Genomic DNA, 27,744 nt, shown 5'->3' with positions numbered 1-27,744 from the left:
GGTACCTGATCCAAGGTGATCTCTGAGCCACCATGGAGTTCACATCTTCCTAAGTGAGGTAAGAAATTGTTTCCACTATGACATGCCACCAGCTGTGTGGCAGCCACAATTTTAAAGTGGTAACAAGGATTTGCACTATACAATACTTTATTTAGAATATGATTAGAAAAAATACTTTGGCCTTAACCAGTGAATATCAAGTTTCCCTTTGGAATTTAAGTGTATAGCCAGCTTTAGCCCTTTAACATTAAAGATTTTTAAGATACAAAATCTAGCCAACTTTTAGTTGTAGCTTAAGTCTGCCTAACTATAAAAATAGACATTTCCAGAAAAGACTACAAAAAATAATTGTTGCACTACAATAAAAAGCAGTAAGGTAGGTTATATATACTCAGGCATCAGTGTAACCTCAGCACTTTTAAATCCTTTACCACAAGTTTGCAGTTAACTGACCTATGTATGTGGGCTTCCCAGGTGGCTTGGTGGGTAAAGAATCCACCTGCAACGCAGGAGATGCAGGTTCAATCCCTCAGTCAGGAAGATCCGCTGGAGGAGGGCATGGCAACCCACTCCAGTATTCTTGCCTGGAGAACCCCATGAACAGAGGAGCCTGGCAGGCTACAATCCATGGGGTTGCAGAGTCAGACACGACTTAAGTGACTTAGCACACATCAAGCCACACAAAGACATAGGAAACCTTAAATGCATATTATGGAGTACAAAATGTTAGTCGGAAAAAAATTCTATATGACATTAGAGAAAAGGCACTACTTTGTGAATATACAATGAAAGAGTCAGTAGCCTCCAAAAGTTTAGAGGGAGTAGAGATGGATGAATAGGTGAAGAGGGGATTCTTAGAGCAAGAAATTATAATTTCATTTGCTATAATGGTATTCATTTGACTTTTTGTGAAATTAATCTACATGCCTATTACTAACATCATTGTTGGTGGATTAACACCTTCTTAGAGAAGTGTTTTTCGTCTTGGAGACTGCTGACCCAGTGAGGATTTGAGTTCATGGAGTAAAGTGAAAGTGTTAGGTGCTCTGTCATGTCCAACTCTTTGCGACCTCATGGACTCTAGCCCACCAGGCTCCTCTGTCCACAGGATTTTCCAGGCAAGAATACTTCAGTGAGTAGCCATTCCCTTCTCCAGAGCATCTTCCCAACCCAGGGATTAAACCTGGGTATCCTGTATTGCAAGTGGATTCTTCAGCATCTGTGTCACCAAGGAAGCCCTTATGGAGTAAACATTTGCCTACATATTTTGTGTTTTTCTTTCATTCTTTTCTTTCAACATGTCTTCCATTTCTAAATTAAAATAGTTTCAAAATAATACATGTTCTATATGATACTATAATGGTTGGTTCATGACACTATGCATTTGTGAAAAGCCATAAAACTGCATCATACAAAGAGTTAAATTTAATGGAAACTATGGACTTTAGTTAATAATAATGTATCAACATCCATTGTTGATTAATTGTAACAAATGTACCACACTAATGCAAGAGATAATAGGCGAAATGGTAGACAGAGAAGGGAAGTATGGGGGGGGGTGTGCTCAGTCGCTTCGTTGTGTCCACTCCTTGTGACCCTATGGACTGTAGCCTGCCAGGCTCCTCTGTTCATGAGATTCTCCAGGCAAGAGTACTGGAGTGGGTTGCCATGCCCTCCTCCAGGGGATCTTTCTGACTCAGAGATAGAACCCACATCTCTTAAGTCTCCTGCGTATAGTAGGAGTTGGAAGATTGTAGTTGGAAGGCGGATTCTTCCACTAGCGCCACCTGGCAAGCCAGTATGTGGGTATATGTCTGTTCAGTTTTTATGTCCTAAAAAATAGAGAATACTATTAAAAAAAAAAAAAGCAAAAAGCTGGATGATAGATACAGAGGGATTATTACACTATTCTTTTTTACTTCTGTACATGCTTAAATTTTTCCATATGAAAAAGTTTTTATTAAAGTAATTTTTTACATTTTAAAATTGAAGTTAGTTGATTTAAAATGTGTTAATTTCTGCTGCACAACAAAGTAATTCAGTTATACATATATATACACTCTTTTTTATATTCTTTTCCAATGTGGTTTATCACAAGATATGGAATATACTCCCCTGTGCTATACAGTAGGACCTTGTTTATATATAAAATAATTTGAATCTGCTGACCCAAAACTGTTTTAAAGTTTTTAATCTATTTGGATTTTTTTGAATTGCAATCAATTAAAGAATTTTGGATAACATGATTTTTAAAAAAAAGCAAGTTAAGCTGCCCAGATTTTAATTTATCTAATTTTTACCTGATAAGGTGTTTAACACATAGTCTGACTCTACTCTGTGAAAAGAAATGTTTTTTCTGTTTTAGGGCTGGGGTTGGGTGTCAAGAGAACTACAAGTCATTCCCTGACATCACATACCAGATTAGGTTAATAATCTACACATTGATCCTCCTTACCTGAGCACAAGCTCAGAGATGAACGTTAGGGGAAGAGAGAAGAAATGTTAGTACCTGCCTTATCCGGAGGCTTCAGAAATGTCTACGTGGAATCAACAGCAGCAGCCGTTACTGGTCACAAGTCACCTCTCTGGGACCACAGGGCCAATCTGTTTTACTGAGGATGTCCAAAGCAGTGGACACAATGGGGAATGCTTTTGTCACCAGCCACAGTCACTTGATGCGAAGAGCTGACTTGGAAAAGACCTTGGAAAAGGCCCTTATGAAAAGGTGTTTGGAAAAGAGCTCTCTTGAAAAAGACCCTGATGCTAGAAAAGACTGAAGGCAAAAGGAGAAGGGAGTCACAGAGATGAGACGGTTAGATAGCATCACTGACTCAATGGACATGAATTTGAGCAAACTCTGGGAGATAGTGAAAGACAGAGAAGCCTGGAGTGCTACAGCCCATTGAGTCTTATAGTCGGACATGACTTAGCAACTGAACAACAACACAGTCACTTGGGCAGGCATTCCCAGTCCCGAAGAGAAAACAAAGGGATTTCAGGTGCCTGCATGGTTCAAGAAGATCCCTTGTGACCTGGAGATGACCTTCCTTCACACCATGCAAGTTGGGACATATTTGCTGGGCAAAATGATCAAGAAGCTCTCTTTGCCAAAGTAATGAAGAGGCTGTGTGTGTGTGTGTGTGTGTGTGTATCCCAACTAAGCACGTTAATATACATTAAAATCAATTTATTTTCACAATAGATAAAAATAAATCCAAAGAAACAAGACAAAAACAATCACAGCATAACTTCTATTTGGCTTTCTTCTTCTAAACTTTTTATTTTATATTGGAGTATAGTTGATTAACAATGCTGTGGTAGTTTCAGGAACTCTGCTCAATATAATCTAACAACCTAAATGGGAAAATGTATAACTATATGGTTTTCTTATTCAAACAAAATGCCTCTTTATCTTTTCCTACTAAAAACAAAGGGAGAAATTCTTGCTGTCAAACTAACAACTATTAAAAGAAAAGAGTTAAGGAGGAATTTTAACAAGTTTTCCTAGAGTGCCTTGTAGCACCAATTTTACTAGTATACAGGATTTCTTTCCATATTTAACCATTTTTATTTCTGAACTAATTATGTCTTTTGGTTATGGTTGTTATGTGTTTCTAAGATATAAACCATTCATTAAATTTTTATTAAGAAATGTGTCCTCTACAGTTAAAAGGATAACCCAATCAGCTTTGTTGATAGCTATGTCAGAAACGTCCACAAAAGTCTAGCTAAAAGATTGCTGAAACATAAGTACATTTTAGCAGTTACTATCAATCCTGACCTACTAAAAAGTTCAGCTTCAAGTGAAGAGGTGAAAGTAACAATATGCTACTGAATTCATATCCCAGTTTAACAAGATTACATTACAAAATGTCTATCACTATTCTCTTCTGTGTGCATGTGAGCATGTGTGTGTGAGAGAGAGACTGAGCCTGCTTTCACTGTTTTTATTAATCAACTTTTACCAGGCATCATTTACATCTCCACAGATGTAGGTTGCCATCAAAATCATCAGCAAGAAGAAAGCAAGTGAGACTTCTATGTTCTAAAGAATATAAAGTATGAATCTCGGATGTAGCAAATGGTTCAACACCCTAACCATACCCAACTGTGTTACCACTGGAGACAGACATCTCTTATTACATGGTGATGAAGCTATGTCTTGGCAGCAACGTCCTAGACAAGATCTTGAATCAAAAGAAACGAAGTGAAACAGCAAGGTCTGACTGAACAGGGAACTATATTCAATACCTTGTATAACTTATAATTAAAAATTATATATATGTATAACTGAATCACTTTGCTTTACACCTGAAACTAACACAACATTATGAATCAACTATGTTGCTGTTGTTGTTGTTTAGTCACTATGTGTGTCCAACTATTTTGGGACCCCGTGGACCGTAGCCCACCAGGCTCCTCTGTCCATGAGATTCTCCAGGCAAGAATACTGGTGTGGGTTGCCATTTCCTTCTCCAAGGGGATCTTCCCAACCCAAGAAGCAACCCTGTGTCTCCTGCATTTGCAGGCGGATTCTTTACCACCAAGCCACCAGGGCAGCCCATGAATCAACTATACTTCAATTTAAAAAGAAAAGAAAAAAAAAAAAGAAAAGGAAATTAATTGAAAGGGCAGTGAAAGTATTCATCTGGGTGGATCAGATCTGCTATAGGGCATCTGCACTGGCACAGAATCATTCACAGGTTTGATGCCATTCTCTTCCCCAAAGGAGAAAATGCCACTCTAGATCCCCAAGTTCACAAAACCACTGACATGTCAAATACCGAGAGTGAGCCCAGCACAGTGTCCACAGCCAAGGGCAGCTAGAGGGAATGTCAGTGTCCTTGAAGCTTGTCTCTGGGTGTGCCATCATGAGAAAATGAGCACCAGCCCACACATCTACATGGAACAGAACTGAGGCAACTGTGACCATCTCTTCTCCTTTCCAAGGTTTAGTTTGAGCTCATGAGTAGCTGTGTTTATGTGAAAATTAGGACCGTGGTATAGGAGACTTTTTATCTTCTTATGAATAAAATATACCAAGATAACAGAATGTGGCAGTGATGAATGTGAGAGGGATTCCGGCACAGTTTTATGGGTTTACTAATTTGGGGGAACCTCTATTAAGGCCAGCCTTGGGTATTAGCTGGTTTGTAATGTGTCTATTCTTCCCATGCACCCAGATTTTTCAAATGCCTTATAAAATGTCTTATGATTTGGGAAAGATCACAGTAACTTATTCCCAAGATCCAGAATACACTAAACTATACATAGCTCATTTCACATCACTGTGCTCCAACTCTCCTTTTCAGGAGCGATCCAGAGGCCAGAAAGGGATTTCAAGTCACCCTATAACTTACTGCTATAGCTTTTCATTCCTGGTCATCCTAGTGTTCCTATATATACGACCCCTTTCTATTATACACAAAAGGTCCTGATGTATGGGATCCTCACATGGGACACGCTCCAGAATAGGAGAATAATAGACTTAAAATAGAGGTTCTGAAGATACACATCTGAGCAATGGGAAGAGATGGTTTCTGACAAACTCTTGCATAACTGTCTTTTCCTTTTCCACAGTTGCAAAATGCCAATCTTCTTTTTCTTTTTTTTTTTTAATTGTAGTAAAATTGCTTTACAATGTTGTGTTTGGGTCTGCTATAAAACGAAGTGCATTGACTACATATATACGTACATCTCCTCCCTTTGGACCTCTCTCCCCAATCCCACTCCTCTAGGTCATCACAGAGCACTGAGCTGAGCTCCCTGCAAATACAGCAGCTTCCCACTAGCTATCTGTTTTACGCACATATGCGACATCTAGAAAAATGGTATAGATGAACCTATTTCCAGGGGAAGAACAGAGATGCGGACATAGAGAACAGACATGTGGACACAGTGGGGGAGGGGCTGGGGGATCGAATCGGGAGATTAGGATTGACCTATAACTTGTTATTTTTAAAACAAACTTGTTCACTTAATTACCTAATGGTTGTCAAACTTTTAATCACTCAAAGCTTTCTGGATGGGTAAACACAGCCATGACTAAAGGAAGCAGAAGGCTCTGCTGCCTTTCACAACAAGGTCAGGCGGGGGGCAGCAGAACCCCTGGGAGGGCCGCCAAGCCCTGCTGTCCCAGCTGGGTCTCTATCCCCACCCACACCATCACCTCTCCCTCCACTAAGCCTACACACCCAGGAGAGATGAACACGAAAACAAACATGAAATGTGTGGGCAGTGGGGCCGGAGGAGACAAACCAGATCTGAAAATGCATTCTTGTTTCTAATGCTCGTATTTTAATTATTTGTGTTAAGCCCTACCCTGACCTCCTCTCTCTCATGATATTTCTGACCAAAATATACAGAAATCACCTACTACATATGTTATGTCTGTATATAGTGGTAAAGATACAAATCTAACACATTCTTTAAGGCCCTTGACACTCCTGAGAATGTTACCAAGGAAACCTGGGGTAGGCCATGCCGCCATCGGTGCCTCCCAAGGGTATTGAAAACAAGGGGTCTTTCTTTGGACCTCTGCTTAGGGGGCTTGCCCTGAAAGAATCACACAATTGAGTGACTGAGAGAAAATTAGAAGAATTTTATTGTATTTTTTCAGGGAGCTGATTCTTTAAGAGACCCCCCCCCCAAAAAAAATGTAGTTCCTATGACGTTTGATGACATTGCTTCAATATTCTTCCACACAGACTCCTGAGAAGACCCTTCTCAGATACTGAGGGTGCTCATTCATTTCAGCCAAATTTCAGCTGCCTGAAATACTGAGCAGGAGGAGAGAGAGCTCTGCATGATTTATCCTGAGTCCCTGAGTCCCATGCCTCTGAGACATCCTGAAAATAATGCTCTATTTAGACAGGATTCTGGATGGTCACCTAGGGACCATTCAGTGATTTTAACTGCATTCTTTACAACTACAATTTGATTAGAAAAGGAGAAATTCCACGTGTCTGGTCAGTTTCTTAATGATTCATATAAAGACTGCTTATCATGAATTTCTCAGCAAGCCTCCCATTTTAAAATGAGATGATTCTCAAGTCAGCAGCTTGTCAATGTCAAGTCAAAGCTATAAACAGAAATGTGAGAGCATATTGCCCTGTTTGCTGGGGTTTTTTTTCCGAGAACTCAGGACTTTAATTCATTATCACTTGTGAAGCTCAAGAAAGATTCCTCTTTAGCCTACAGCTGCAATATTCTCAAACATCAAACACTAATATTAGTAGGTAACACTTTTCTTGGTCTGTTTAGGGACTCAAAGACTGAAAATTTTCTTCTGGATGAATACAGCAACGTCAAAATTGCTGATAAGTATAAATATCTATGTCTGTTTCACTCAATCCAGCCAACTATGACTTTAATTCTTTAAAACGGGCTTAAAGGATCTCAGGAGGCAGCATTAAGACTTATGGCATTTTTCTCCAAGTGGAGTGATATTATTTCAAAATGCAGTGGAAACTTAACAGTGGATGCCTTGATGGAAATATATGATACACATACAGAGTCTATTTTCATATTAAGCTACTATGTAGTGGCTCAGATGGTAAAGAATTGCCTGTAATGCAGGAGACCTGGGTTCGACCCCTGGGTTGGGAAGATCCCCTGGAGAAGGTCATGGCAACCCACTCCAGTATTCTTGCCTGAGAATCCCATGGACAGAGAAGCCTGGCAGGCTACAATCCATAGGGCTTCAAAGAGTCAGACACAACTGAAGCGACTTAGAATGCATGCACATAGTATACTAATTAAATGATGTCTCATTTAAAATGTTGTATTAGTGCAAGTAAAAAAAAAAAAATCTAAATTCAGGGGAATTCCCCGGCAGTCCAGTGATTAGGGCCCTACACTCTTCTAGCTGGGCATCCAACCCTGGTTAGGGAACTGGGATTCCACAAGCCACACAGACAAAAAAAAGAAAAAATTTAATATCAATTCAGAATTTTATAAGTCCAGTAACTCTAATGTCTGTAAAACCATTCCATGATTTCTCTCAAAATGTTATTTCAGATAAGCTAGACAAAATAATCTTGAGAGGAGAAATTCCTCATGCTTAAACATTTTGGTTGCTTTTCAAGAATTGCTACCTGAATTGAGAGAGATTCTCACTGAAGTTTTATTACTTCAGTGAAACCAAACTGTGCTGTTGCAGTCAAGAGGTCTGCTGTGTGAGCTTCAGAGAAGCCTGGAGCCTGGTTGTCAATCCGCTGTGCGAATTCACTAATGGTTCAGAGCTTTGGGGACATGGCTCCCAGCCCTGAGTCCTTCAGGCCAGTCATGCTCACTGGAGGTGATTTTACACAGACCAAGACCCCAAGGAGCGAAGCTCTGTTTGTTCCCCAGCTGCCCTTGTGTCTAGAGGAAATTCTGTGGGACCTGAACTGGGGACTACTGGTCCCTCCCTGGGCTTCCCAGGTGGCGCTAGTGGGAAAGAACCCTCCTGTCACTGCAAGAGACATAAGAGACACTACCTGGGTTAGCTCCTTGGGTTGGGAAGATCTCCTGGAGGAGGCCATGGCAACCCACTCCAGTATTCTTGCCTGGGAAATCCCATGGACAGAGGAGCCTGGCAGGCCACAGTCCACGGGATTGCAAAGAGTCGTGCATGCACCACTTAGCATGCACACATGGTCCCTCTTTCCTTCTGACCTCTCTGAGCCCTTGGCTGTCAAAGAGGAGCCAACTCTTTCCTGCTGAACCATAATTGTCACCCAGCGGGCACTGTCCTCTCCTCTTACATGTAATATCAGCAGAAGCTATTCTTCCTGACTTTCTGGAAACAAACTGTACAAGAAAAAAAAAATAATGATGTTGAAAATAATAACAATAATAGTCACTTTACAGTGTACTCTAAATCCTTAACCTACATGAACATTTTCAATGCACATAAGTCCTATGAGGCAGATAGAAATACCCATTGTACAGATGAGGAAATAGAGGCACAGAGAAGCAGAGCTGAGATTCCACCCTTGGGAGACTTATGCAGAAAACAAAAACGAAGGACTTTCCTGGCAGTCGGATAGCTAATACTTCGCCTTGCGATGCAGGGGGTGTGGGTTCAATCCCTGGGTGGAGAGCTAAGATCCCACATGCCTCGTGGCCAAAGGGCTAAGATACAGAACAGAAGCAGTGCTGTGAAAAATTCAATGAAGACTTCAAAAATGGTCCACATTAAAAAAAAACAAAACAACTCTTGAAAACAAAAGGAATGAAGTGAGCCAGGTTCCCAAGGTGATAGGGAATGGGGGGGTGGTGGTGGAGGCTGGACAAGCCTTATTTGGATTAAAAAGCCAGATATTATTTGGCCTCATGATGGTTATGCTGTCAAATAAGAAACTTTACAATCTAGTGGAATGTAAATGACAAGTTACAAAATGCCAGGCATAAGCTAAAGCAAACATTCCTAGAAAGCTGACTTAAAGAAAAATTCAAGAATTTAAAGCCAAAAATTAGGCAATCTGTTGGTAAAGACTATGTCTCACCCCATTTTCCTGCATCCCTAATTCCCATGGGAATTGCTGCTATCAAAAATGTTTTTACTGAACATTTTATCAAGTATTCATAGACCCTCTTTCTTCAACTGCTGCTAAGAAGAATTAAAGTGTTCTCAGCTGAAGGTGAGCTTTTTGGTCCGCCGGTTTGTAAATCTTTCAGACTCTGGATTGAGTAATGTCATGAAGTTGGAGGGTCTTTCTCAGGAGCAGTTAAGCACTCCCTATGCAAGCGCTGCCTACGCGGCCCCTGAACTGCTTGCTCATCAGAAAAATGGTCCAAAAGTGAACGTCTGGTCCACGCAAGTAAATCATAAAATCCCCAAGTCAGGTTAGGAACCCTGAGTGATAATCCCTGCAGATTTAGAGCTAGGGAAACCTGGCTAGTGAGAAGGACAGGGTGTCATGGAAAGCATTTCTCCCCACGCGTATGCATCACCTACCTCCGGGCAAAGCTGCTGCACAGATGTCATGCTGGTGATGTGAGGGACCCGTGAAAATGGGAAGCCCCTGTGATCTCGCAGTCAACTTCTCACTTCACTCTCAAATGCAAAGCAGCACAAGATTTGAAAGGAACACATTTTGAAGTCCCCCTGATTAGTTCTTCAAGGCATCACGCAACATCACGTCCTCTGTGAAGCCATCTCAGACACTCCTGGTCCTCATGCCAGGCTGGTCAGGTGCCCTGTTCTCCAGCTCCAACAAGGTTTGGTTTCTTTGCACTGGAGCTCTTACCACCCTGTGGGGGTCCATCATCCTTTGGCTAACAGATCTCCCCATCAGATACTGTCCTGTCCTCACCATTGCCGAGACAGCCCCTATACACCACTGGGGGCATAGTAGCGATTTCCTAATTCTTTATTGAATGGACTGCTGAATCATCTAAAAATGTTAATGAGCCATTTGTCCTCCACCCATCATTAAGAGTTCAAGCAGAACATTCTAATCACCAAGCTCAAGTTTAAAATGTGTGAAACTATACAAGAATATACTGATGCTCACCATTTGAGTCCAAGAAGTCAAATGGGATGGCTTTAAGGATGAAAGCATGTGATTAAGTAATGCGCCCAACACTTCATCATTTTATCGCTTGTGCAACTTAAGATTCAATATGGACTTCTCAGTGGTACAAAGAACCCACCTGCCAATGCAGGAGACACAGGCGACCAGGGTTCGATCCCTGGATTGGAAAGATCCCCTGGAGGAGGGCATGGCAACTCACTCCAGTATTCTTGCCTGGAGAATCCCATGGACAGAGGAGCCTGGCAGGCTACAGTCCACAAGGTCGCAAAGACACTACCGGCAGACACGACTGAAGTAACTTAGCATGCACACATAATAACTTAACAGTTAATGGAAAAAGTCTGCAAGGGACTTAAACTTTTTTTTCCCTTTGATTGATTAATTGTTTTATTAATTTCTTTTATTTTATTTTAGAGTCCAGGCTTTATAAACTCAGCGTCAGCAAGTCAGGGGTGAAGTTTTATTAATGTATTTTGGAGCTTTTATACATGGAGAAGGAAATGGCAACCCACTCCAGTGTTCTTGCCTGGAGAATCCCAGGGATGGGGGAGCCTGGTGGCCTGCCGTCTAATGGGGTCGCACAGAGTCGGACACGACTGAAGTGACTTAGCAGCAGCATACATGTATCTATTCTTAAAGGGCTTTATCTTAATTTCAAAACATCCTTTGAAAATCACGTCTGCACTCTTTATTCTTTTAACAAGCCTTACCTTCATAAGAACCACAAAGAATGTTGTCAGAATCCTTGTATCTAAAAGGTCACTCCCTGGTCGGGGAACTAAGATCCCCCACAAGCTGTGTGTGTGGTGTGGACAAAAAAAAAAATCTTCCTCCTCAAAAGGCCACAATGTCTAATCTAGAAAAGTCTAAATTAATAACATTTTACGAAGAAAGGCTGTGGGCTGAAATACAGTTTTAATGGCCAAAAACTAAATAAGAAATAAAAAAAGAGAAAATGAGAAGCTAACAGATGGGACCCAAAGACATTTTCCTTCTACTACTTCTACAGCCACTTTTAGATTCTGCAAAATTTCAACCTAGACCTGGGGAGTTTGTCAAAGCATAAATTTTTAACCTTTAAATTCACACATTTGAATGAAACCTACTAGGTTGGAAGTCCTTGTTTGTTAGTCTTTGATTAAGTACTTTCCATGGTAAACTTCCAAGGATGAATGTAATCAGAGTATAGTGAGGTTTGGAAGGGGTTTTTTTGTTGTTATTGTTTAATTGTTTCATTTTAGGGGGAAACCAAAGTGTGCATTAGCTCTGACTTCCACTCAACACATTCAACACAAAAATCCAAGAAGGAAACACCAACAGTCACTGTGCTTGTTCATTACTTGTGTGCATCTAGTTTTAAGGTCCTTTGGAGGTCTGAGGCATGATTAAACTTCATGTAAGTTGACTAAATTAATAAACCAGCTGTTGTCTTTAAAGCATGTCAGAGATTTCAGTGGAGTGGAAGAGTTACTTTCTGCTACAGCTAATAAATTTTCAAGTTAACGTATCATCGGGTTTCAGTTAAAATTAAATCTCATATTCACAATGGCTGGACTAAACACACAGCGTGTATCACCTTTTGAACCACTGCCTGTAGAAGTCAAACCCAGCTGCTTCTTTATGTCTAGTTCTTCTCTGCAGCATTAATAGGTTCACAGGAAGCATAAGAAACGTGTGCTCCACTCACCTCTATGACACGTGTGTCTTCAGCAGATGGTGCCCATGGCCAAGGCAGCACGGAGACCATGGAAATGACCACTTTATCATCAGAGCAGAGTTTTCCAGGCATCCCAAGGTGTGCAGACTCTCCCTGCCTGATTGCTTAAATCTAAGCCCCAACCTAAAAACATGACCTCACATGGATGCAGGCAATCTGCTCAGAAGTGCTGCTCCCTTCAAATATTAACAGCCACCACCTCCATCTCAAAACAGCTTTTGGCACAACCCAGCTGGAAAACAGCTGAAAAATATTTCAATCCAGTGCTTAAGTGGCTTAGAGGATTACTAGTGGGATAAAGAGTTTTTTCGGCTCAAGGTGTCTGATTCAGTGACAAACTTGGTTGATAGTGCGTGGAAATCCGGGTCACCAGTGAGTGTGAAAGTCATTATTACTTCCTTATAGCTCTTCTCGGACTTGACCATGCCCTGTGGTTCTGGCTTCCTCCTCAGTCCCTTTACAAGAAGTCTCACAACTACAAGATGATAAAAATGCCTCTGAGGAACATTTGACTGTTGGTCACAAATTCCAAGTGGATTTTGTTCTGCTTTCTGGTAAGTCTCTATAGTCTTCATAAGTTTCTAACCTCTCTGGTTCAGCCAGGCTTAAATGCTAGAAATCCCAAGATTCCTACCAAAGGAATGGTTTCTCCATTTATTCTGTGGCCTGGACACATAAAGGCCACTAAAGGCCATGCACAGTTAAAGATGTGTACATAGTGGTTAAGAACTTGGAGTCTAATGTCAGACCCCTTGGGTTGAAAGCCTTACTCTGTTACTTCCTAACTGTAAGCATTTGCACAAGTGCCTAATCCTCTTGTAGAAGGGGCCACAGAGCACACACTTCCGAAAGGATGCGTCCGACGGGTGGCATATGGAGGAAAGCTTTTAGGCATAGAAATAGCAGGCACTCTTCCACTTCCTTCATTATGCCATGGATGATCAGCAGAGATAAGAAGGTGTAAAGCATTGTGAGGCAGCCCACATTGGCTTCTATACTTGCCCCCCTCCTCCATTCTCACTATGCTTCTAAAATTGCCCCCTTCCTTTCACTTCCTTCAAATCTCCAAGGTAAAATTCCAAGATTCCCTCCTTCTTTTGGCCTCACCATGGCATGCAGGATCTTAGTTTCCCAACCACGGATTCCCAACCTGTGCCCCCTGGGTTGGAAATGCGAAGTCCTAACCAGTAGCCCACCAGAGAAGTCCCTCCCAGATTTCTTAAAATCTGACTTGTTGTTCATAATTTAGTATGAATATAGGCTTAACCTTACTAAGATACACTTCCTTAATAAACAAGGAGTTTAGTAACCAAGTGTCCCATTTAACTAGTGAGCTCAAAAAGAGGTTATATTAGCCAGAGTCTTAACAATTCAGATGTGTTCAAATGAAGATAAGTGAGAATTCATTTACAATGAAGTGATCACAAAGTCAGCAATGGATGTTTGGAAACCATGAGGGATAATGCAGGAAGCCGGAGCTGACAGCAGCAAAGAGGCCACCACCCCTAGACCCAAAGGAACAAAGAGCAGAAGAGGGACCCAGAACCTGGAAGGAGAGTCACGGAGTATCGGCTTTCAAGAAAGGAGAGAAATTATGTTATGTCAGGGGAGCAGCCAGTCCAAGACAGCTTAATCAAGACAGGACCAGGGAATAACAACCTCGACCTCACCACCTCCCTGCTCTCCAATCCCCATCAGCTAAGCCCAAAGGAAGCCAGAAGTTTCTAGAGTCTACCAGCACAATCCATGCAGGTGGGCCTCAGGGCAGAAAGTAGGCTGGAGAAAGATGGAGAGGAGGAGCAAAGAGCAGATGGGAGCATCCAGCAGAGGGGCTGTGAGACCTTCGGGGCAGGACAATTCACTGAATCCTCTGCTACCCATCTCATCTCTGCATCCAGCAGAGGGGCTGTAAGGCATCCAGGGCAGGACCATTCATTCACTACATCCTCTCCCATCCCTCTCATCTCTGTTCTTCTCGTCTCCCCCATAGGTTCAGGAGTCAGCAACTTGGCACAGAAAGTCTAAAATTTTGTGTTCACAAAAGAGTAAATCTTCCCAAACTTCCCAAAACTTCCCAAAAGAGTCCTCTTCCCACCACTACATGGCTTACTTAAAGGTTAAAAAAGAATCCAGTTTTGACCATGAGGCAGAGAAAGTAACTATGGGGAAGGCTATGCTCCTTTGGCACACACACAAAGCTCAGAGTCTGCCTCTGTACTGGAAAGGTATTTCTCGAGCAGTCATATATCTCCAGGCTTTGGGCAGAAGCAAGGAAATAAGCAGAACATAAATTTAACATCGAAAATGAACCTGAGAGTCCGATTCAAATCTCAGGAAAAGGGTGCTTTGTAGGGAATCAGAGACCGTGACTCACACTTAAGGCAGGATATGGAAGTGGAGAAAGAGACCCAACTTGAACACACACACCATGTAAATCCTACTTTACTGTCAACTCACATCTGAAGGTCAATTCTAAATGCATTTTGCAAACACCACAATACAATGGAACTGCACTGAAAGTGAAAAGGAGTCAGCAGTATGCTTTTTGCAGGGGTCAACATTATCTGTGTGGAGATGGATCAGGCAGTGTCCAAGAACCACAAATGCACTAAGGCAGATGGAAGCAGCTACCCTCACATTGGGCGAAGATAATCATCTGAGCCACGGTTAATACATGGGGCCCTTCACTGAACGTACAAAGAGGTGAGACTGGGGCCTGGGAAAATGTACTCAATTTGTTCTATGGCTTCAAGACTGGCCGTCTACATGACACAATGAAAACTCATTTGCAATCCCGGAGAACTGGTTTTTTTTTTAGGATATACTTTTGGATTTCAACTTGTCTAGCCCTGGGTGGAAAATACAAAATTACATTAATATAACATAAATTTACAAGAAATAGAACCAGACCCATTAGGAATTTGTGACCAACATTCAGATTCTCCTCTGAGACATTTTTAACATCCTTCTGTTGCAGTACATAATGCTACAAAGGGACATATATAAAGAGCCACAGAAACAAGCCCCAGGGTCTTTTATAAGGCTGGGGAGACTCAAACTCCACTGTTATTTTTAAGAAATATGATCTTAGCTGAATTAGTCTTCTTTTCTCTGTGAGACAGAGTGGGACACTAACTAGGAAAGAGACTTGCATCTTATGTTGTTGTTGAGAGATTACAGCATCCTCCTAGTCCTAAAGCAGAATTACTATTCAGTTGGCTCCTCTCTCCTTTCCCTTGTTGGAGGGTTGAGTGGGTAAGCCTGGTTGACTGGCACCTCATCACTTGCAATGGAGCCAGTCAGTATCAAGCATCTCCCTCAGAAGACAGCATATAGTGAAATCTGCAGTGTTCCATCTGAAATCTCTTTGGTAACTTGCTCTGGTCTCTAGCTTGGGTAGCAAAGCTTAGGAAAGGAAAATGACCAGATTCCAAGAGAACAGAGTATTTTAAGATACTTTGGGGAATTGTCCATTTCATTTGTTCAAGTATTCCTATGAACCTTTTCTAGGAACAATGGTATCCTGATATGATAACAAGCAACCCATGATATTCATTGAGATCTTTTGAGATGACGGCACAGGAATGATGATTCATTAAGAACTTCACTGCTTTTGAGTTAGCCAGTGGCTTGTACCACTCATTGTGAAAGTATACAAGCTGACAGTAACTGAATAACAGTCAGAAAGCACTGCTGATGCTTTTGTGTGTGAGAACTTGGACTGTGCAAACTGAGAATGGACCAGTTGTGACTACAGTCACCCATACTTTCTCAAAAAGGCTACTATCCTTACTTAATTGAACTGTCTTCATGTTCAATTCTCTGGCCAAACAAGGATGTGCAAGACAAGATGGCAAAAATTACCTGGAGAATTCATTAGCCCAAGATCCCTCTCAAAGAACATGATGAGAAAATGAAATTTGGCAAATTGAGGATTATATTAACAGTGGGACATACAATCATTTGAACTCTTTTACGATTGCTGTTATGCAAGAGGTTTATAATACATTAGTCAAAACTGTTCACTTTTTCATCCCACCTCTTCCCTCTCCTTCTCCTCTTCCCACCCACCCATGTACTAACTTTCTGGAAAAGCGAAGAAGACCTTCAAAATTTAATTTTCTAAAATAAACACTCAAATCTTCATGGGACATACTTAAGCTTTAGCTTGGTCATAAATGGTTAAGTACCATAATTAGAAATTGGGTAATGGGCAGTTTTTTAAAATTTCTACTGAAATATAGTTGATTCATGATGTTGTATTATTTTCAGGTGTACAGCAAAGTGATTTGCTTAAACATACATATAAGCATATGGTATGTATTCTGTTATGGGGGGATTCTAAGATCACTGGATGGATGTACAAAACCTCAAGGCTTTTCTCTTCATTTTTAAAACAGGACTTCCCTATAGGAGCTGTGAATTTCATGACCTCACCAAACATCCTGATACAGAAGAAGCAATGAGAGACAAATGGCTGAAGGAAGGAAGTAACGGGAAATGACTGAGTTCACTAATGCACAAAAGCAGGTAATTAATTCTCACCTTTCTTATCCCTTATTAACCATGACCTGTGCACTCACTGAGTTTCTCAGTACCACAGGGATAGGCTTTAGCCAAACTGGAAACATCCACCCTAATAAAGGTGCACTATAGGCTCGCTGAGAGCAGGTCTGTTTTTAATACTGAAAACAGAAGAACTGTCGAGGTGTCCACATGGACGGATTTCCTGTTCCTGATTCCACCGAGTGGTTTGGGTTCTACACTAAGCCTAGATTAGCAGATTTAATCATTTTTGTTTTTAGAAGAAGGGAAGAAAATCCCACTCTCTTCCTACCTAGATTTAAGATCAGAGTATATTCAAGGCATATATAAACCAGCCCTGGATTCTGCCCACTTTAGTCAACGGTCAAAAACCTTAACCCAACAATCCACTCTTCTGTCCAGAAAAGTTCTTACGTTGGGATTTTCTTACATTTATGAAAAATTATTGATTTTATCTAATGTTTAGATTAAAGAATTGAGGGGAAATACAAAATCTTTCTCTCTTTCTCTTTCGCATTTTTAATCTACAAAAAAACTTTATACTGTAGTATCAACAATAACTTGATGTGTTCCACCATCTTTTAATTACTTTAATGATGTTCACTTGAAGAAAAGCTCTGAAATGATTTGATTGAAATAGGGAAAATGCTGGAGGGTCTAGAAGACCTTGTTACTTTTGTTTCAGAAATGTTCAACTGGCTGAAACTTTGAAGGTTTTAAAGTACAATTAGTCCTTGACTTTCAAACACTATGAGAGTTATTCACTTCCTAGGACTCCTCCTCCCTACCCTACCTTCTGGGAGAACTTGGAACTTTTAGAGAAACTGTAGGATCATACAACAAAGGAACTGGGAAACTCAGGAAAAGTTCTGTGCTGTGTATCTCCAATGTTTCCTTTGATGATCCAGGACATCAGAGCTGCAAACTGGTCCCTTGAGGAGGGTCTGCTGGCATGGCCAGAAGTAGCCCACTGTAGTAAACAGGAAATGTAACTGAAGTCTAGCATTTTATTCAAGTGAGTCTGCATTCAATCACTAATACTTCTGCATTTGTTTTAATATTTACATACTTTAAATTAATTACCATGAAGAAAATTGACACTCCAAGAATAGATACCGCATCCCCTGCGAAGACTGGTGTATGGGTGCCCAGTTTTAGAAGCAAGACTTGAACGTCTGCTCTGAAAGACAGACTAGCACCCCTTACGGAATGTTTGTCTCATCTAAAATACACTTACTTCCTCTCCAATTCTGCTTAAATGTATCTTTTCACTTTCTTAAACTGTCTAGAATTCTGCTAGTTAAATATCTGTTTGAACCTCCTTTAAAAATACTATGCCACTAGAAAAGCTAAGCAGTTACTAATCAGTGATATGCTATTCTAAAGAAATTCAATCAAATTGTTTCTCTGTCAATTTGCAGTTGGCATCAGCTGCCAGAATGTCAGAAAGTTGATCTCATTTCTGAAATATGTCAGTGAAATTTCACCATCTTCTTCAACAACTGTTGCAGCTACCAAGGTATAGATTTTCAAGCTATTGAGAGTCTGCCATGGCACAGGCAATGTGCTAAAGTGTCATCCATATACATAAAGTACTATATAGATTTATACATTTATTTAATCCCATAACTCTCTGAAATTCTGAGAGTATAAGCATTTCAAGTTGGAGATTGAGTAAAAACGTCAACTAGTAAACTGAGTTAGAATTTTAGTCTCAACCAATCTGATTCCAGAATTTATGTTCTTAGCCATTAGTCTCCACTGCCCAGAATCAGAGAGAGACCAGATTACTGTCTCAGTGAATGTCCCTGCCTCTTCCCACACTCTCATGACCATCACCCTCTGCAACTTCACAGCCAATCCCAAGTTTTCTTATGCTGCCAACTTATGCTGCCAATGCACAGGGGCCTGGGAACGGGGGAGGGAAGAGAGTTGACTAGATTGTGCACAGGACAAAATATCAGGATCAAAACAGCTCAAAAGCACTACTGGATACACCACTGTCCTTTCCTTCTCCATACATACAGACACAGCTCCAAAAACAAAGCTTTTGCAAATGCACTTTACATTCCTAGTGGCACTGAACCAAAGTCAAAGATATTATTTGCCATAGCAACCAGTTATAATTAATTTCAAGCATGTTTATATTTACCTTAAGCCATCTCTCTTCATTACAGGTCCCAATTAAAGATCTCTCAACTCAGTGAAGATGAAGCAACGATGTGTACTTTTGTATTACCTTAATGTAGGTCTCTAACATTCAAGGAATTTGCATTATATAGGATAAACTTTAAGAGCAGACCCACTGAGGGTGCCCTCAGCACATTAAAGGAACATGGTGGTGACTGGGGTTGGTAAGCAAGACACCCCTCTTGTATATGCACAGTGACTCACTAAGAATCACCACAGGGCTTCAGGCCACCCAACCACCCTGAGTGAGCACTGCACCTCTCAGGGAAGGGCCTGGCTGTCAGCTTGCGTCAACCTCAATAATCGTATTTCTAAAGGAGAAGTCCTTCATTCTAGGACTTCTCTTGCATGAGTCTCAGTATGTAAGGAAAACCAGGTACAACTTTTTTTCTGGGAGAATTTTACATCACACTGACCAACTGTGGTGCATGGTCGTTTAGAAGGAAGAATTACGGAAAGTTGGTTCATTTGAGCTCATGACTCTGCTTTCACATGTTCAGATAACATTTCTTTCCTTGGCATTTCAGAATCCAACCTGAAAATTTCAATGCTGCTATTTTGAACTACACGGCAAATACCATGGAACTTGGTCTGTCAGATATTACCACTGTCCTGAGGAACTACTGGCCTTCTTCTGTGATAACTTCATACAACTTGTCATTGAAGAAATGAGTCAAGTATCAAAATGAACACAAAGCTTGAAGGTAAAATATCCTCTTAGGAATGCATCGTGACCTTCAGAAGCATAAAAAACTTGGCAGTTTTAAAATAAGAGCCCTATCTAGCTCATCAAAAAATATTCAGAGATTTCTTTCCTTTTTTATATAAATTCAAATGGAAATAAAGCTCTGTATGCATATATAACGTACGTACGTGCTGTACTATTCTTAGTCACTCAGTCATGTCCTACTCTTTGCAACCCCATGGACTGTAGCCTGTCAGGATCCTCTGTCCATGGGGATTCTCCAGGCAAGAATACTGGACTGAGTTGTCATGCCCTCCTCCAGGGGATCTTCCCGACCCAGGAATTGAAACAGGGTCTCCTGCATTGCAAGCAGATTCTTTACCAGCTGACCTACCATATATACATATGTATCTCATTAAGGGCTATTTGATGATGTTAGGTTCAATTAGTCCATATGTATATTTAGCTGCATAAATATGAAACTGGAGTTGGGACTTTTCCAGCCCGAGAGACTTCCACATGATTTATTCCATTCATAATGGAAGGTTTACTATGGGCATTGCCTTTGGTGAATAAAAAGACATTCAACAACTTGCAATGATACAGTTTCAGATAGTGGACCTCAATTCCACTATAAAGTGACATTTTTAAAGAAGCTACTCCTTCTTTTGAGTTGTAATTGCCCCATCTGTAAAATGAGAATAAATGTAACGTGTAGAGTTGATTGTTATTCGTGGTAATTGCATTCCATAAAATCCCCATGAACTTTGAATTGGAAAATACTAAATTATTGTTCCTAGGGAAAATACTGGGTTAGGTTCCAGCAAATCTCTGGTCACAACACTTTTGTCACCCCATCAGTACATGCCTTGTTTTATGTGTACTTGTGCTTAAAGACGCCTTACTTAAAATATACTGCCGATTCATGAACATTGAAGTGATGGCCAACAGTGCCGTAACTCATGCTTGAACAGAGCTTATCTAACACGCGTGTTTTCTCCATAAGGCACATCACAGACTGCTTGCACGTGGGAACACTAGACAGAACTCTAGCACTACACTTGGGAGCCATTTTAAAAAGTGAAATAGCCAACAAAAAAAACACAGAAATGCAAAAAACATAACATTAAATAGACTGTGAAAAAGGACACTCCTTGTCAGCACGAGAGCTAAATAAGAAGGCAAAGAGTTGCTTTGATCAGTCTCAGCTAGGAATGAGCATGCCCAGCAGCTCGAATTTTTCACTTCTCTGAGCACACACATGCCCATGAATGTCCATGAAAGCACGACTGTTGGTTCTAGACTTACAAGTAACTTTTAGCAAATAGGCAAATTAGCAAATATAGAATCTACAAATACAAAGATCAACTGTGTATCAAACAGTTGTTATTAAAGATTAAATCAGTTAGGAATTAAAGTATAAGAAAAATGGTTTCTGGTTTCTAAACAGTGTGTGGTTGTGCTTAATTGCTCAGTTCTGTCCGACTCTTTGCAACCCCATGGACTGTAGCCCACCAGCCACCTCTGTCCACGGGGATTCTCCAGGCAAGAATACTGGGGTGGGTTGCCATGCCCTCCTCGAGGGGATCTTCCCAACCTAGGGATCAAACCCAGGTCTCCCGAATTGCAGGAGGATTCTTTTCACCAACCGAGACACCAGGGAAGCCCTTCTAAACAATAAACGCTAAAAATTATAGTCTAAACTCCTTGACTATGCTGAAGTGAAGTGAAAGTCGCTCAGTCGTGTCCGACTTTTTGCAATCTCACAGACTATACAGTCCATGGAATTCTCCAGGCCAGAATACTGGAGTGGATAGCCGATCCTTTCTCCAGGGGATCTTCCCAATTCAGGGATCGAACCCAGATCTCCTGCATTGCAGGTGGATTCTTTACCCTCTGAGCCACCAGGGAAGATAGTCATCTTCAAATCCTTTTTTAATTTAATTTTTATTTTATACTGGAGTATAGTTGGTTAACAATGTTGTGTTAGTTTCAAGTGTACAGCAGGTGTTTCAAACATTTATATATATCTATTTTTTTTCAGATTCTTTTCCCATGTAGGTTATCACAGAATATCACAGAGTTTCCTGTGCTATGCACTAGGTCCTTGTTGATTACTTATTTTATATAAAGTAGTGTATATATGTTAATCCCAAACTCCTAATTTATCCCTTTTGGTAACCATAGTTTGTCTTCAAAGTCTGTGAGTCTACTTCTGTTTTGTAAATAAGTTCATTTGTATCATTCCACATATAGACAATGGAATATTACTCAGTTGTAAAAAGGCATGAAACAATGCTATTTGCAGCAACGTGGATGGACCTAGAGATTGCCATACTAAGTGAAGTAAGCCAGGGGAAGACAAATATCTTATATCACTTATATATGGAATCTTCAAATTCTTCTACACTAGCAGTGACTACAATAATCAGAGATGCTCAATAAACAACTGTTGAGTGAATGAACAATGAATGTGACTTGTGCCTCAAGCATCTGGTGATCTTGATAGGGAAGCATGGATAAAACACATGGGAAGTTATGCAGTTAGGTGACAGTACACGTGTGCATGCTAAGCCACTTCAGTTGTATCCAACTCTTTGCAACCCTATGGACCACAGCCTGTCAGGCTCCTCTGTTCATGGGATTCTCCAGGCAAGAATACTGGGGTGGTATTAAATCTGCATCTTAATTGTGCCTACTGTTCCTCAGTCCAGATATGTGTTTTATCTTCTCCAGATAATACAGTTCTAGTCTATTGCCGACATGAGGGAGGAGATGGAAGGTAATCTGCACCTCTCACATCTCCTGCATTGGCAGATGGGTTCTTTACCACTAGCACCACAGTACAAGGCACCAGTTCAAGAGATTCTGAACCCAATTTCCCAATGAGGTATTTACCTCTGAACTGCTGGGTTCTTTCCATCCTTGGATCATGTTTGGACAGTCTGGGGTACTCAAGAGGCAGTACCATCACCTAGTTTGCCAACTGGGCAGACACCTGGGTGAACTAATAATGAAAGCCGTTTCTCCACTCCTGACAAGAAACAGAGACAAACATATTCATGACAAAGACCCCAAGTCCTTCAGCACCTCACTCACTTCAGAGGTTCCCCAACACATTCACCTCCCATTGTCTGAATAATATTCCAGATCCTGTCGCCAGTTGTAAACTAGCCAAAAAAAAAAAAAAAAACCAAGGTATATGGTGTATTTTCTATAGACTATTGGGTTAAAATAACTTTCTCTTCCTGATTTCCTCTTTGCTTTGCAAACCACTTACTGATTTTCTATCTTTTCTTTTAAAATCATCATAACTGGAGCTTCTCTTCAACCTGATTGTTAAAATCAGGCAGGCGGTGATTTGGCAGGCAAAAAAAGGGTTTCAGTTCTAACATCCAAGGCACATGTGTAACACGGAACGTCTCAACTTGGAAAAGGGAGATTAAAATTTGGCCAACAGCTGATTTGATCCCTAGAGAATTTTCTTTTTCTTTTATCCAGAACTAGCTTTCAACTATAGAGCTTACTTTCTTTCTGCCCTCATCTCGCCCTTCAACTGAAATTCTTCAGGTTTCATTCCTTTGACTCGTGGGACTCCTTCCTCCTTTAAAATTCCTCCTTCAAATTTTGAAAACTGAAAATGGATACCACTCTTAATGCTCAGTGTCTAAGATGGGTTCTTTGTTTCATTTGTTTTAATGTGTTAAAAAAAAAAAAAAAAGACTGCATAGCTTAATAAATTTTGGATTTGCATATTTACAGGATTCAGGTTAGCTATAAGTTTACCTTTTCCTCCCCCTCTCATGCCTTTTCTCATCAGTATACTCAAAAGTAAAAGAAACAATCACCAATTAGCTTATTAAGTATCATAATTTGACCCTTTATTTTTTATCTTCTTTTAATATTTATTTATTTGGCTATGGTATTAAAACTCGTAGTAGTGGCATGCAAACTCTTGGTTGTGGCATGTGAGACCTAGTTTCCTGACCAGGGATGGACCCAGGCCCCCTGCATTGGGAGAGCAGACTCTTAGTCACTGCACCACCAGGGAAATCCCATCATTTGACCCTTTAAATGCAAACCTCCAAAGTAATATGGGACTCTGTGTCTCATACTCCTCTCCTCCTCTCCATGAAACCTTTTCTTTAATGATTCTTTCATCATTAAATCTGAAAAAAGAAGGAGGAGGAAAAGAGAATGAGGAAAAGGAGTGGGATGTGGGGGATGAAGAAGGAAGAGGATAGAAGGCAAGGAGACATAACATCAACAAACATCTGTAAGTTAAAAAACAGATTCATGAGAGGTAATTAACCTGGGAAAGGGCTAAGCCAGGTGGAAAATCCATGACTCAACCCAGTTTACACTGTAGAATACCCAAAGGCTCAAGAATTGGGGTTACCAGGTATTTCTGGAAAGTGACGTGAGATGAGGGGCAAAAACTGGAAAATTGGATGCATGGCCATTTAAAAAGTGATTACCTCCCATCTCCTCCTCATGTCAGCAGTAGACTAGAACTGCATCATCTGGCAAAGATAAAACACACATCTAGACTGAGGAACAGGAGGCACAATTAAGAGCATGTAATACCGAATGAAAACAAGAAGATTAAACAAAACTTGACATGCTCAATACTGAAACCTCCTACTCTTTCTCCACTTGTCTCCCAGGATGCTGGCAACCAGGTCAATAGGCTCCAAGCTGGAGACTAGAATAGTCTTCCCTGGGAAATAAAGCCATCTCAAGAGAAAAGACGGAAAGATGTAAACGTCAGGGTTCCCCAAGGAAACCACACAGTCACTGTGCAGTGAAGTCTGTCATGGAGACCCACCCATCGGCACAAAGTTTCCAATCAGTCTTCCATGGCCCCACTCTTACATCTGACTAGGCAGACACAGAACAGCCAGCAAACAGGACAGGCCTCTAGTTTTCAAGTAAGGGCCCAAAACAAACAGAACAAGAGTAACGGAAAGAAATAAAGACAATGGAGAGAGAAGGAAAAATACTATTGTAATTGTCATCAAAAAAGATAGGAAACAATATTACACTATAAAACAAGAATAGGGCACTATTTTTTTAATATTTTATTTACATATTTCATCTATTTTTCCACTGGTAACAGTAACACATGCAATATGGAAAAACAAACCTCTACCTCAACCCTGCCCTTGGCTTCCCTAGGGCACTATTTTTAAATTATTTTAAAGAAATATTCAGAATATAGGAAAAGAGCTCTTGGAAATTAACAACGTAGTAGTATAAATTATACACTCAGTAAAAGACCTGGTAGGAAAATTTGAGAAAAATCTCACAGAAAGTATATTAAAAAAAAAAAAATTAAAAGATGGAAAACAGCAAAGAAAAGATCAAGTAATTGGAAGTCTGTCCCAGGAAATCCTACATTCAAATAGGAGTTTCAGAAGAAGAAAACAGGAAGGAATCACTGAAGAAATCATTCAAAAAAGTTTCCCCAAACTAAAAGGCTTCAGTTTTGAAATTTCAAGAGACCACCACACAAAATGTAGTGAATGCATGTAGATAGGCAGAAACTGAAAAACACAGTTTAGAATCAGGCTCACCCATGAAAGGGAAGGGCAGGCAAGGGGCATGCAGAGAACTTCAAAGGTGAGAATAATACTCTTTTACTTGGTGGTGGTGGTGGTCTAGTCTCTAAGTAGTGTCCAACTCTTGCGACCCCATGGACTGTAGCCCACCAGGCTCCTCTGTCCATGGGATTTCCCAGGCAAGAATACTGTAGTGGGTTGCCATTTCCTTCTCCAGGGGATCTTCCCAATCGAGGGATCAAACCCGGGTCTCCTGTGTCTCCTGCATCGGCAGGCAGATTCTTTACCACTGAGCCACCTGGGAAGCTCATTCTTTTACATAAAACTGGGTAAAATAATACTAATGCTCTTTGGGGGGGCTGAGGATAGCACTTAGAGCTCTGTTGACGGCTTACAGAACAACCTACTAACGCTCTGTTCTCCTTAAAGAACAAGAGTAGAAAGGCTTGAGTGGACAAAGAATCATGAAAAAGCTAAGTACATGTAGGAAGTTGTCTTTTGTTATGACAAACATGTAACCCTAATGAAACCTGGCCCCGTGTGGTTCAGTCTTGGAGCTGTAATACATTCAAAAAACACAGTTCAGTAGCCAAAACTAATTTAAAAGGAATTCCACTCTTTGCTATATTTCTAGAAATCTATAATGAGGTCCCAATTCATAATCCTCAGTAACACTTACTAAATCTCCACACCTCTCCTGTCCCATACCCACACGCCTGCAGTTCCTCCCACGCCAACTATTGGGCTGACAATTAGACTTCTTTTTGTCAGATTGGAAGTATGGAGAAGTGTGCTGTGAACACTACCATCTTACAAATTTTGGCCACCATAAATTAAGACCAAGATTGTATAGAAGACGTGACAACAGCATTGAAGGTGCTGAGAAACATAGGAATGAAACTTAACAGGGGTGGCCTTATTTAAAATATATCAGTCCACTTTCTCATCCTCCTTTCTCTAATTTAACAACCTAGAGACAAAGTTTAGGGCATCAGGTCCCTTTCTTATTTAATGGTACAAAATAGTATATTCAAGAAGAATGTGTGGTAAGAAGAAAGTGTGTAACATTAACTTTGTGTAAAAAGAGTATAAAAAATTTAGACCCAAAACCCAGAAAGAAATGTGTTCCTTTAGTGCCAGCTTATGACTGAGAAACTATTTCCATATTCCAAATGAGGCTCTGCAATTCCTTCAGCTAACACATTAGTATTCTTGGGTGCTCTGTAGAAGGAAAAAAAGGAGTGCTTGATTACAATCCACTATCCAGAATTTTATGGCTAGAACTTGAAGAAAACAGAGTTTCTGCCAAAATAGCTTCCTGCCCAGGTGCTGAACCAATTAACTCTTGAGCAATCAGGCAGTAAAACCAGTAATGGTGAATTTTCTGAAGTGCTATATGTAAGGAGACAGCTTGGAAAAATAAAGATGAAAATTTGTTTTCATAACCAGGAGTGTTTAAAATCCTGAGAGACCATTTGAACGCCTTGCTGCAATGTATGTGACACTGCAAATTCCCAAATGATCTGATGGTTAAAGATCTATGCAGTCAACACTGACACTTTTTTTTTCTAAATGTAGAGAAAGCTATTTTATTATAATGTGTAATTTGCCTAGAGAGAGCCAGTGAATTCCAAAATTTTGAATTCCAAAATTCACTTTTGGAAAAAGAAAGGTATTTAAATGGGAAGTTGGCTGTTAAGATATTTCATCCAATTATCAGCATCAAAAAAAAAAGAAAAAATTACAGCCAAGACTTCTCTTAAGAATGAAAAGTAAGAAGCTGGTAGTCAACTAGTAGCAATTTTTTCTAAGTCAACTACAAAAGTTATGATATAACATTGCACTCTTTAACTTAATGTTTACAGAAAATCATGATTATAAACCATGATGGGAAGGAGTATAAGATTCCAGAAGCAAAATTTCCAGGTCTCTGCAAAAATGAAGCATCCAGATTTGCCAGTCTCAAGAAGAACCATAATTAGATTTTTCCTTCTGCATACCTTACAAGAGGATGAAACTGATTTTACTTTGGAAAACCTAGGTAGTGAATACAGGTCTGGCTTGATTTCCTTCTTCCTACCTTCCTTTCTTTTTCCTTCCTTCCTCTCATTCTTTCTTTCTAGGAGTATCCTTAGTCTTCTAAGGATAATTAGGGGGGTTTAGAGTCTCAGATAACACAGTAACCTGAAAATTAGAAAGTCTACTGGTCTTGTTGGCTTTGCTAGTAATTGGTTTCATAGCCTACAGTAGCTACTTGCATTGAGGCATCTATAATAAAGCACTGAAATCCACATACTTTTTCCCAGGGGATTATGAAGGTAGGGTTTCATCATAAGCTATGCTTGGTTCTAACTGGACAGAAAGTACAATGGGAATATGGTTCTTATAAACACTGGAAGTCCAAGGGAGAAGATTCTAATCAGTGATGACGCTAAAGAAGAAAGATCTAGAAAATTATAAGTCCTCTCCAGCTCTAACTTTGATACTTCAATGGGAATTAAAACAGTATGAGAAGATCAGCAA

The 27,744-nt window shown here is 40.4% G+C and overlaps 1 long non-coding RNA gene across 2 annotated transcripts; it reads left to right on the top strand.

Annotated features, from left to right (window-relative positions):
* On the top strand, positions 1 to 27,512 carry LOC145521032 (uncharacterized). 2 transcript variants are annotated; one of them, XR_014065013.1, is made up of 8 exons: positions 1 to 58; positions 12,693 to 12,794; positions 16,641 to 16,770; positions 18,207 to 18,304; positions 18,963 to 19,030; positions 19,503 to 19,679; positions 24,328 to 25,282; positions 27,087 to 27,512. It is a non-coding gene; the product is annotated as an uncharacterized LOC145521032 (long non-coding RNA). The 2 variants fall into 2 exon arrangements; XR_014065012.1 differs by lacking the exons at positions 24,328 to 25,282; positions 27,087 to 27,512 and adding an exon at positions 16,513 to 16,556 and having other exon boundaries at positions 12,646 to 12,794; positions 19,503 to 19,839.
* Positions 27,513 to 27,744: the final 232 nt, after the last annotated feature.

This window comes from Giraffa tippelskirchi, chromosome 9 (assembly GCF_054371585.1).
Source record: "Giraffa tippelskirchi isolate mGirTip1 chromosome 9, T2T-mGirTip1v1.2.pri, whole genome shotgun sequence".
Classification (NCBI taxonomy): Eukaryota; Metazoa; Chordata; class Mammalia; order Artiodactyla; family Giraffidae; genus Giraffa; species Giraffa tippelskirchi.
The sequence above is the reverse complement of the archived record's forward strand: the minus strand, read 5'-3'. Positions and strand labels throughout refer to the sequence as shown.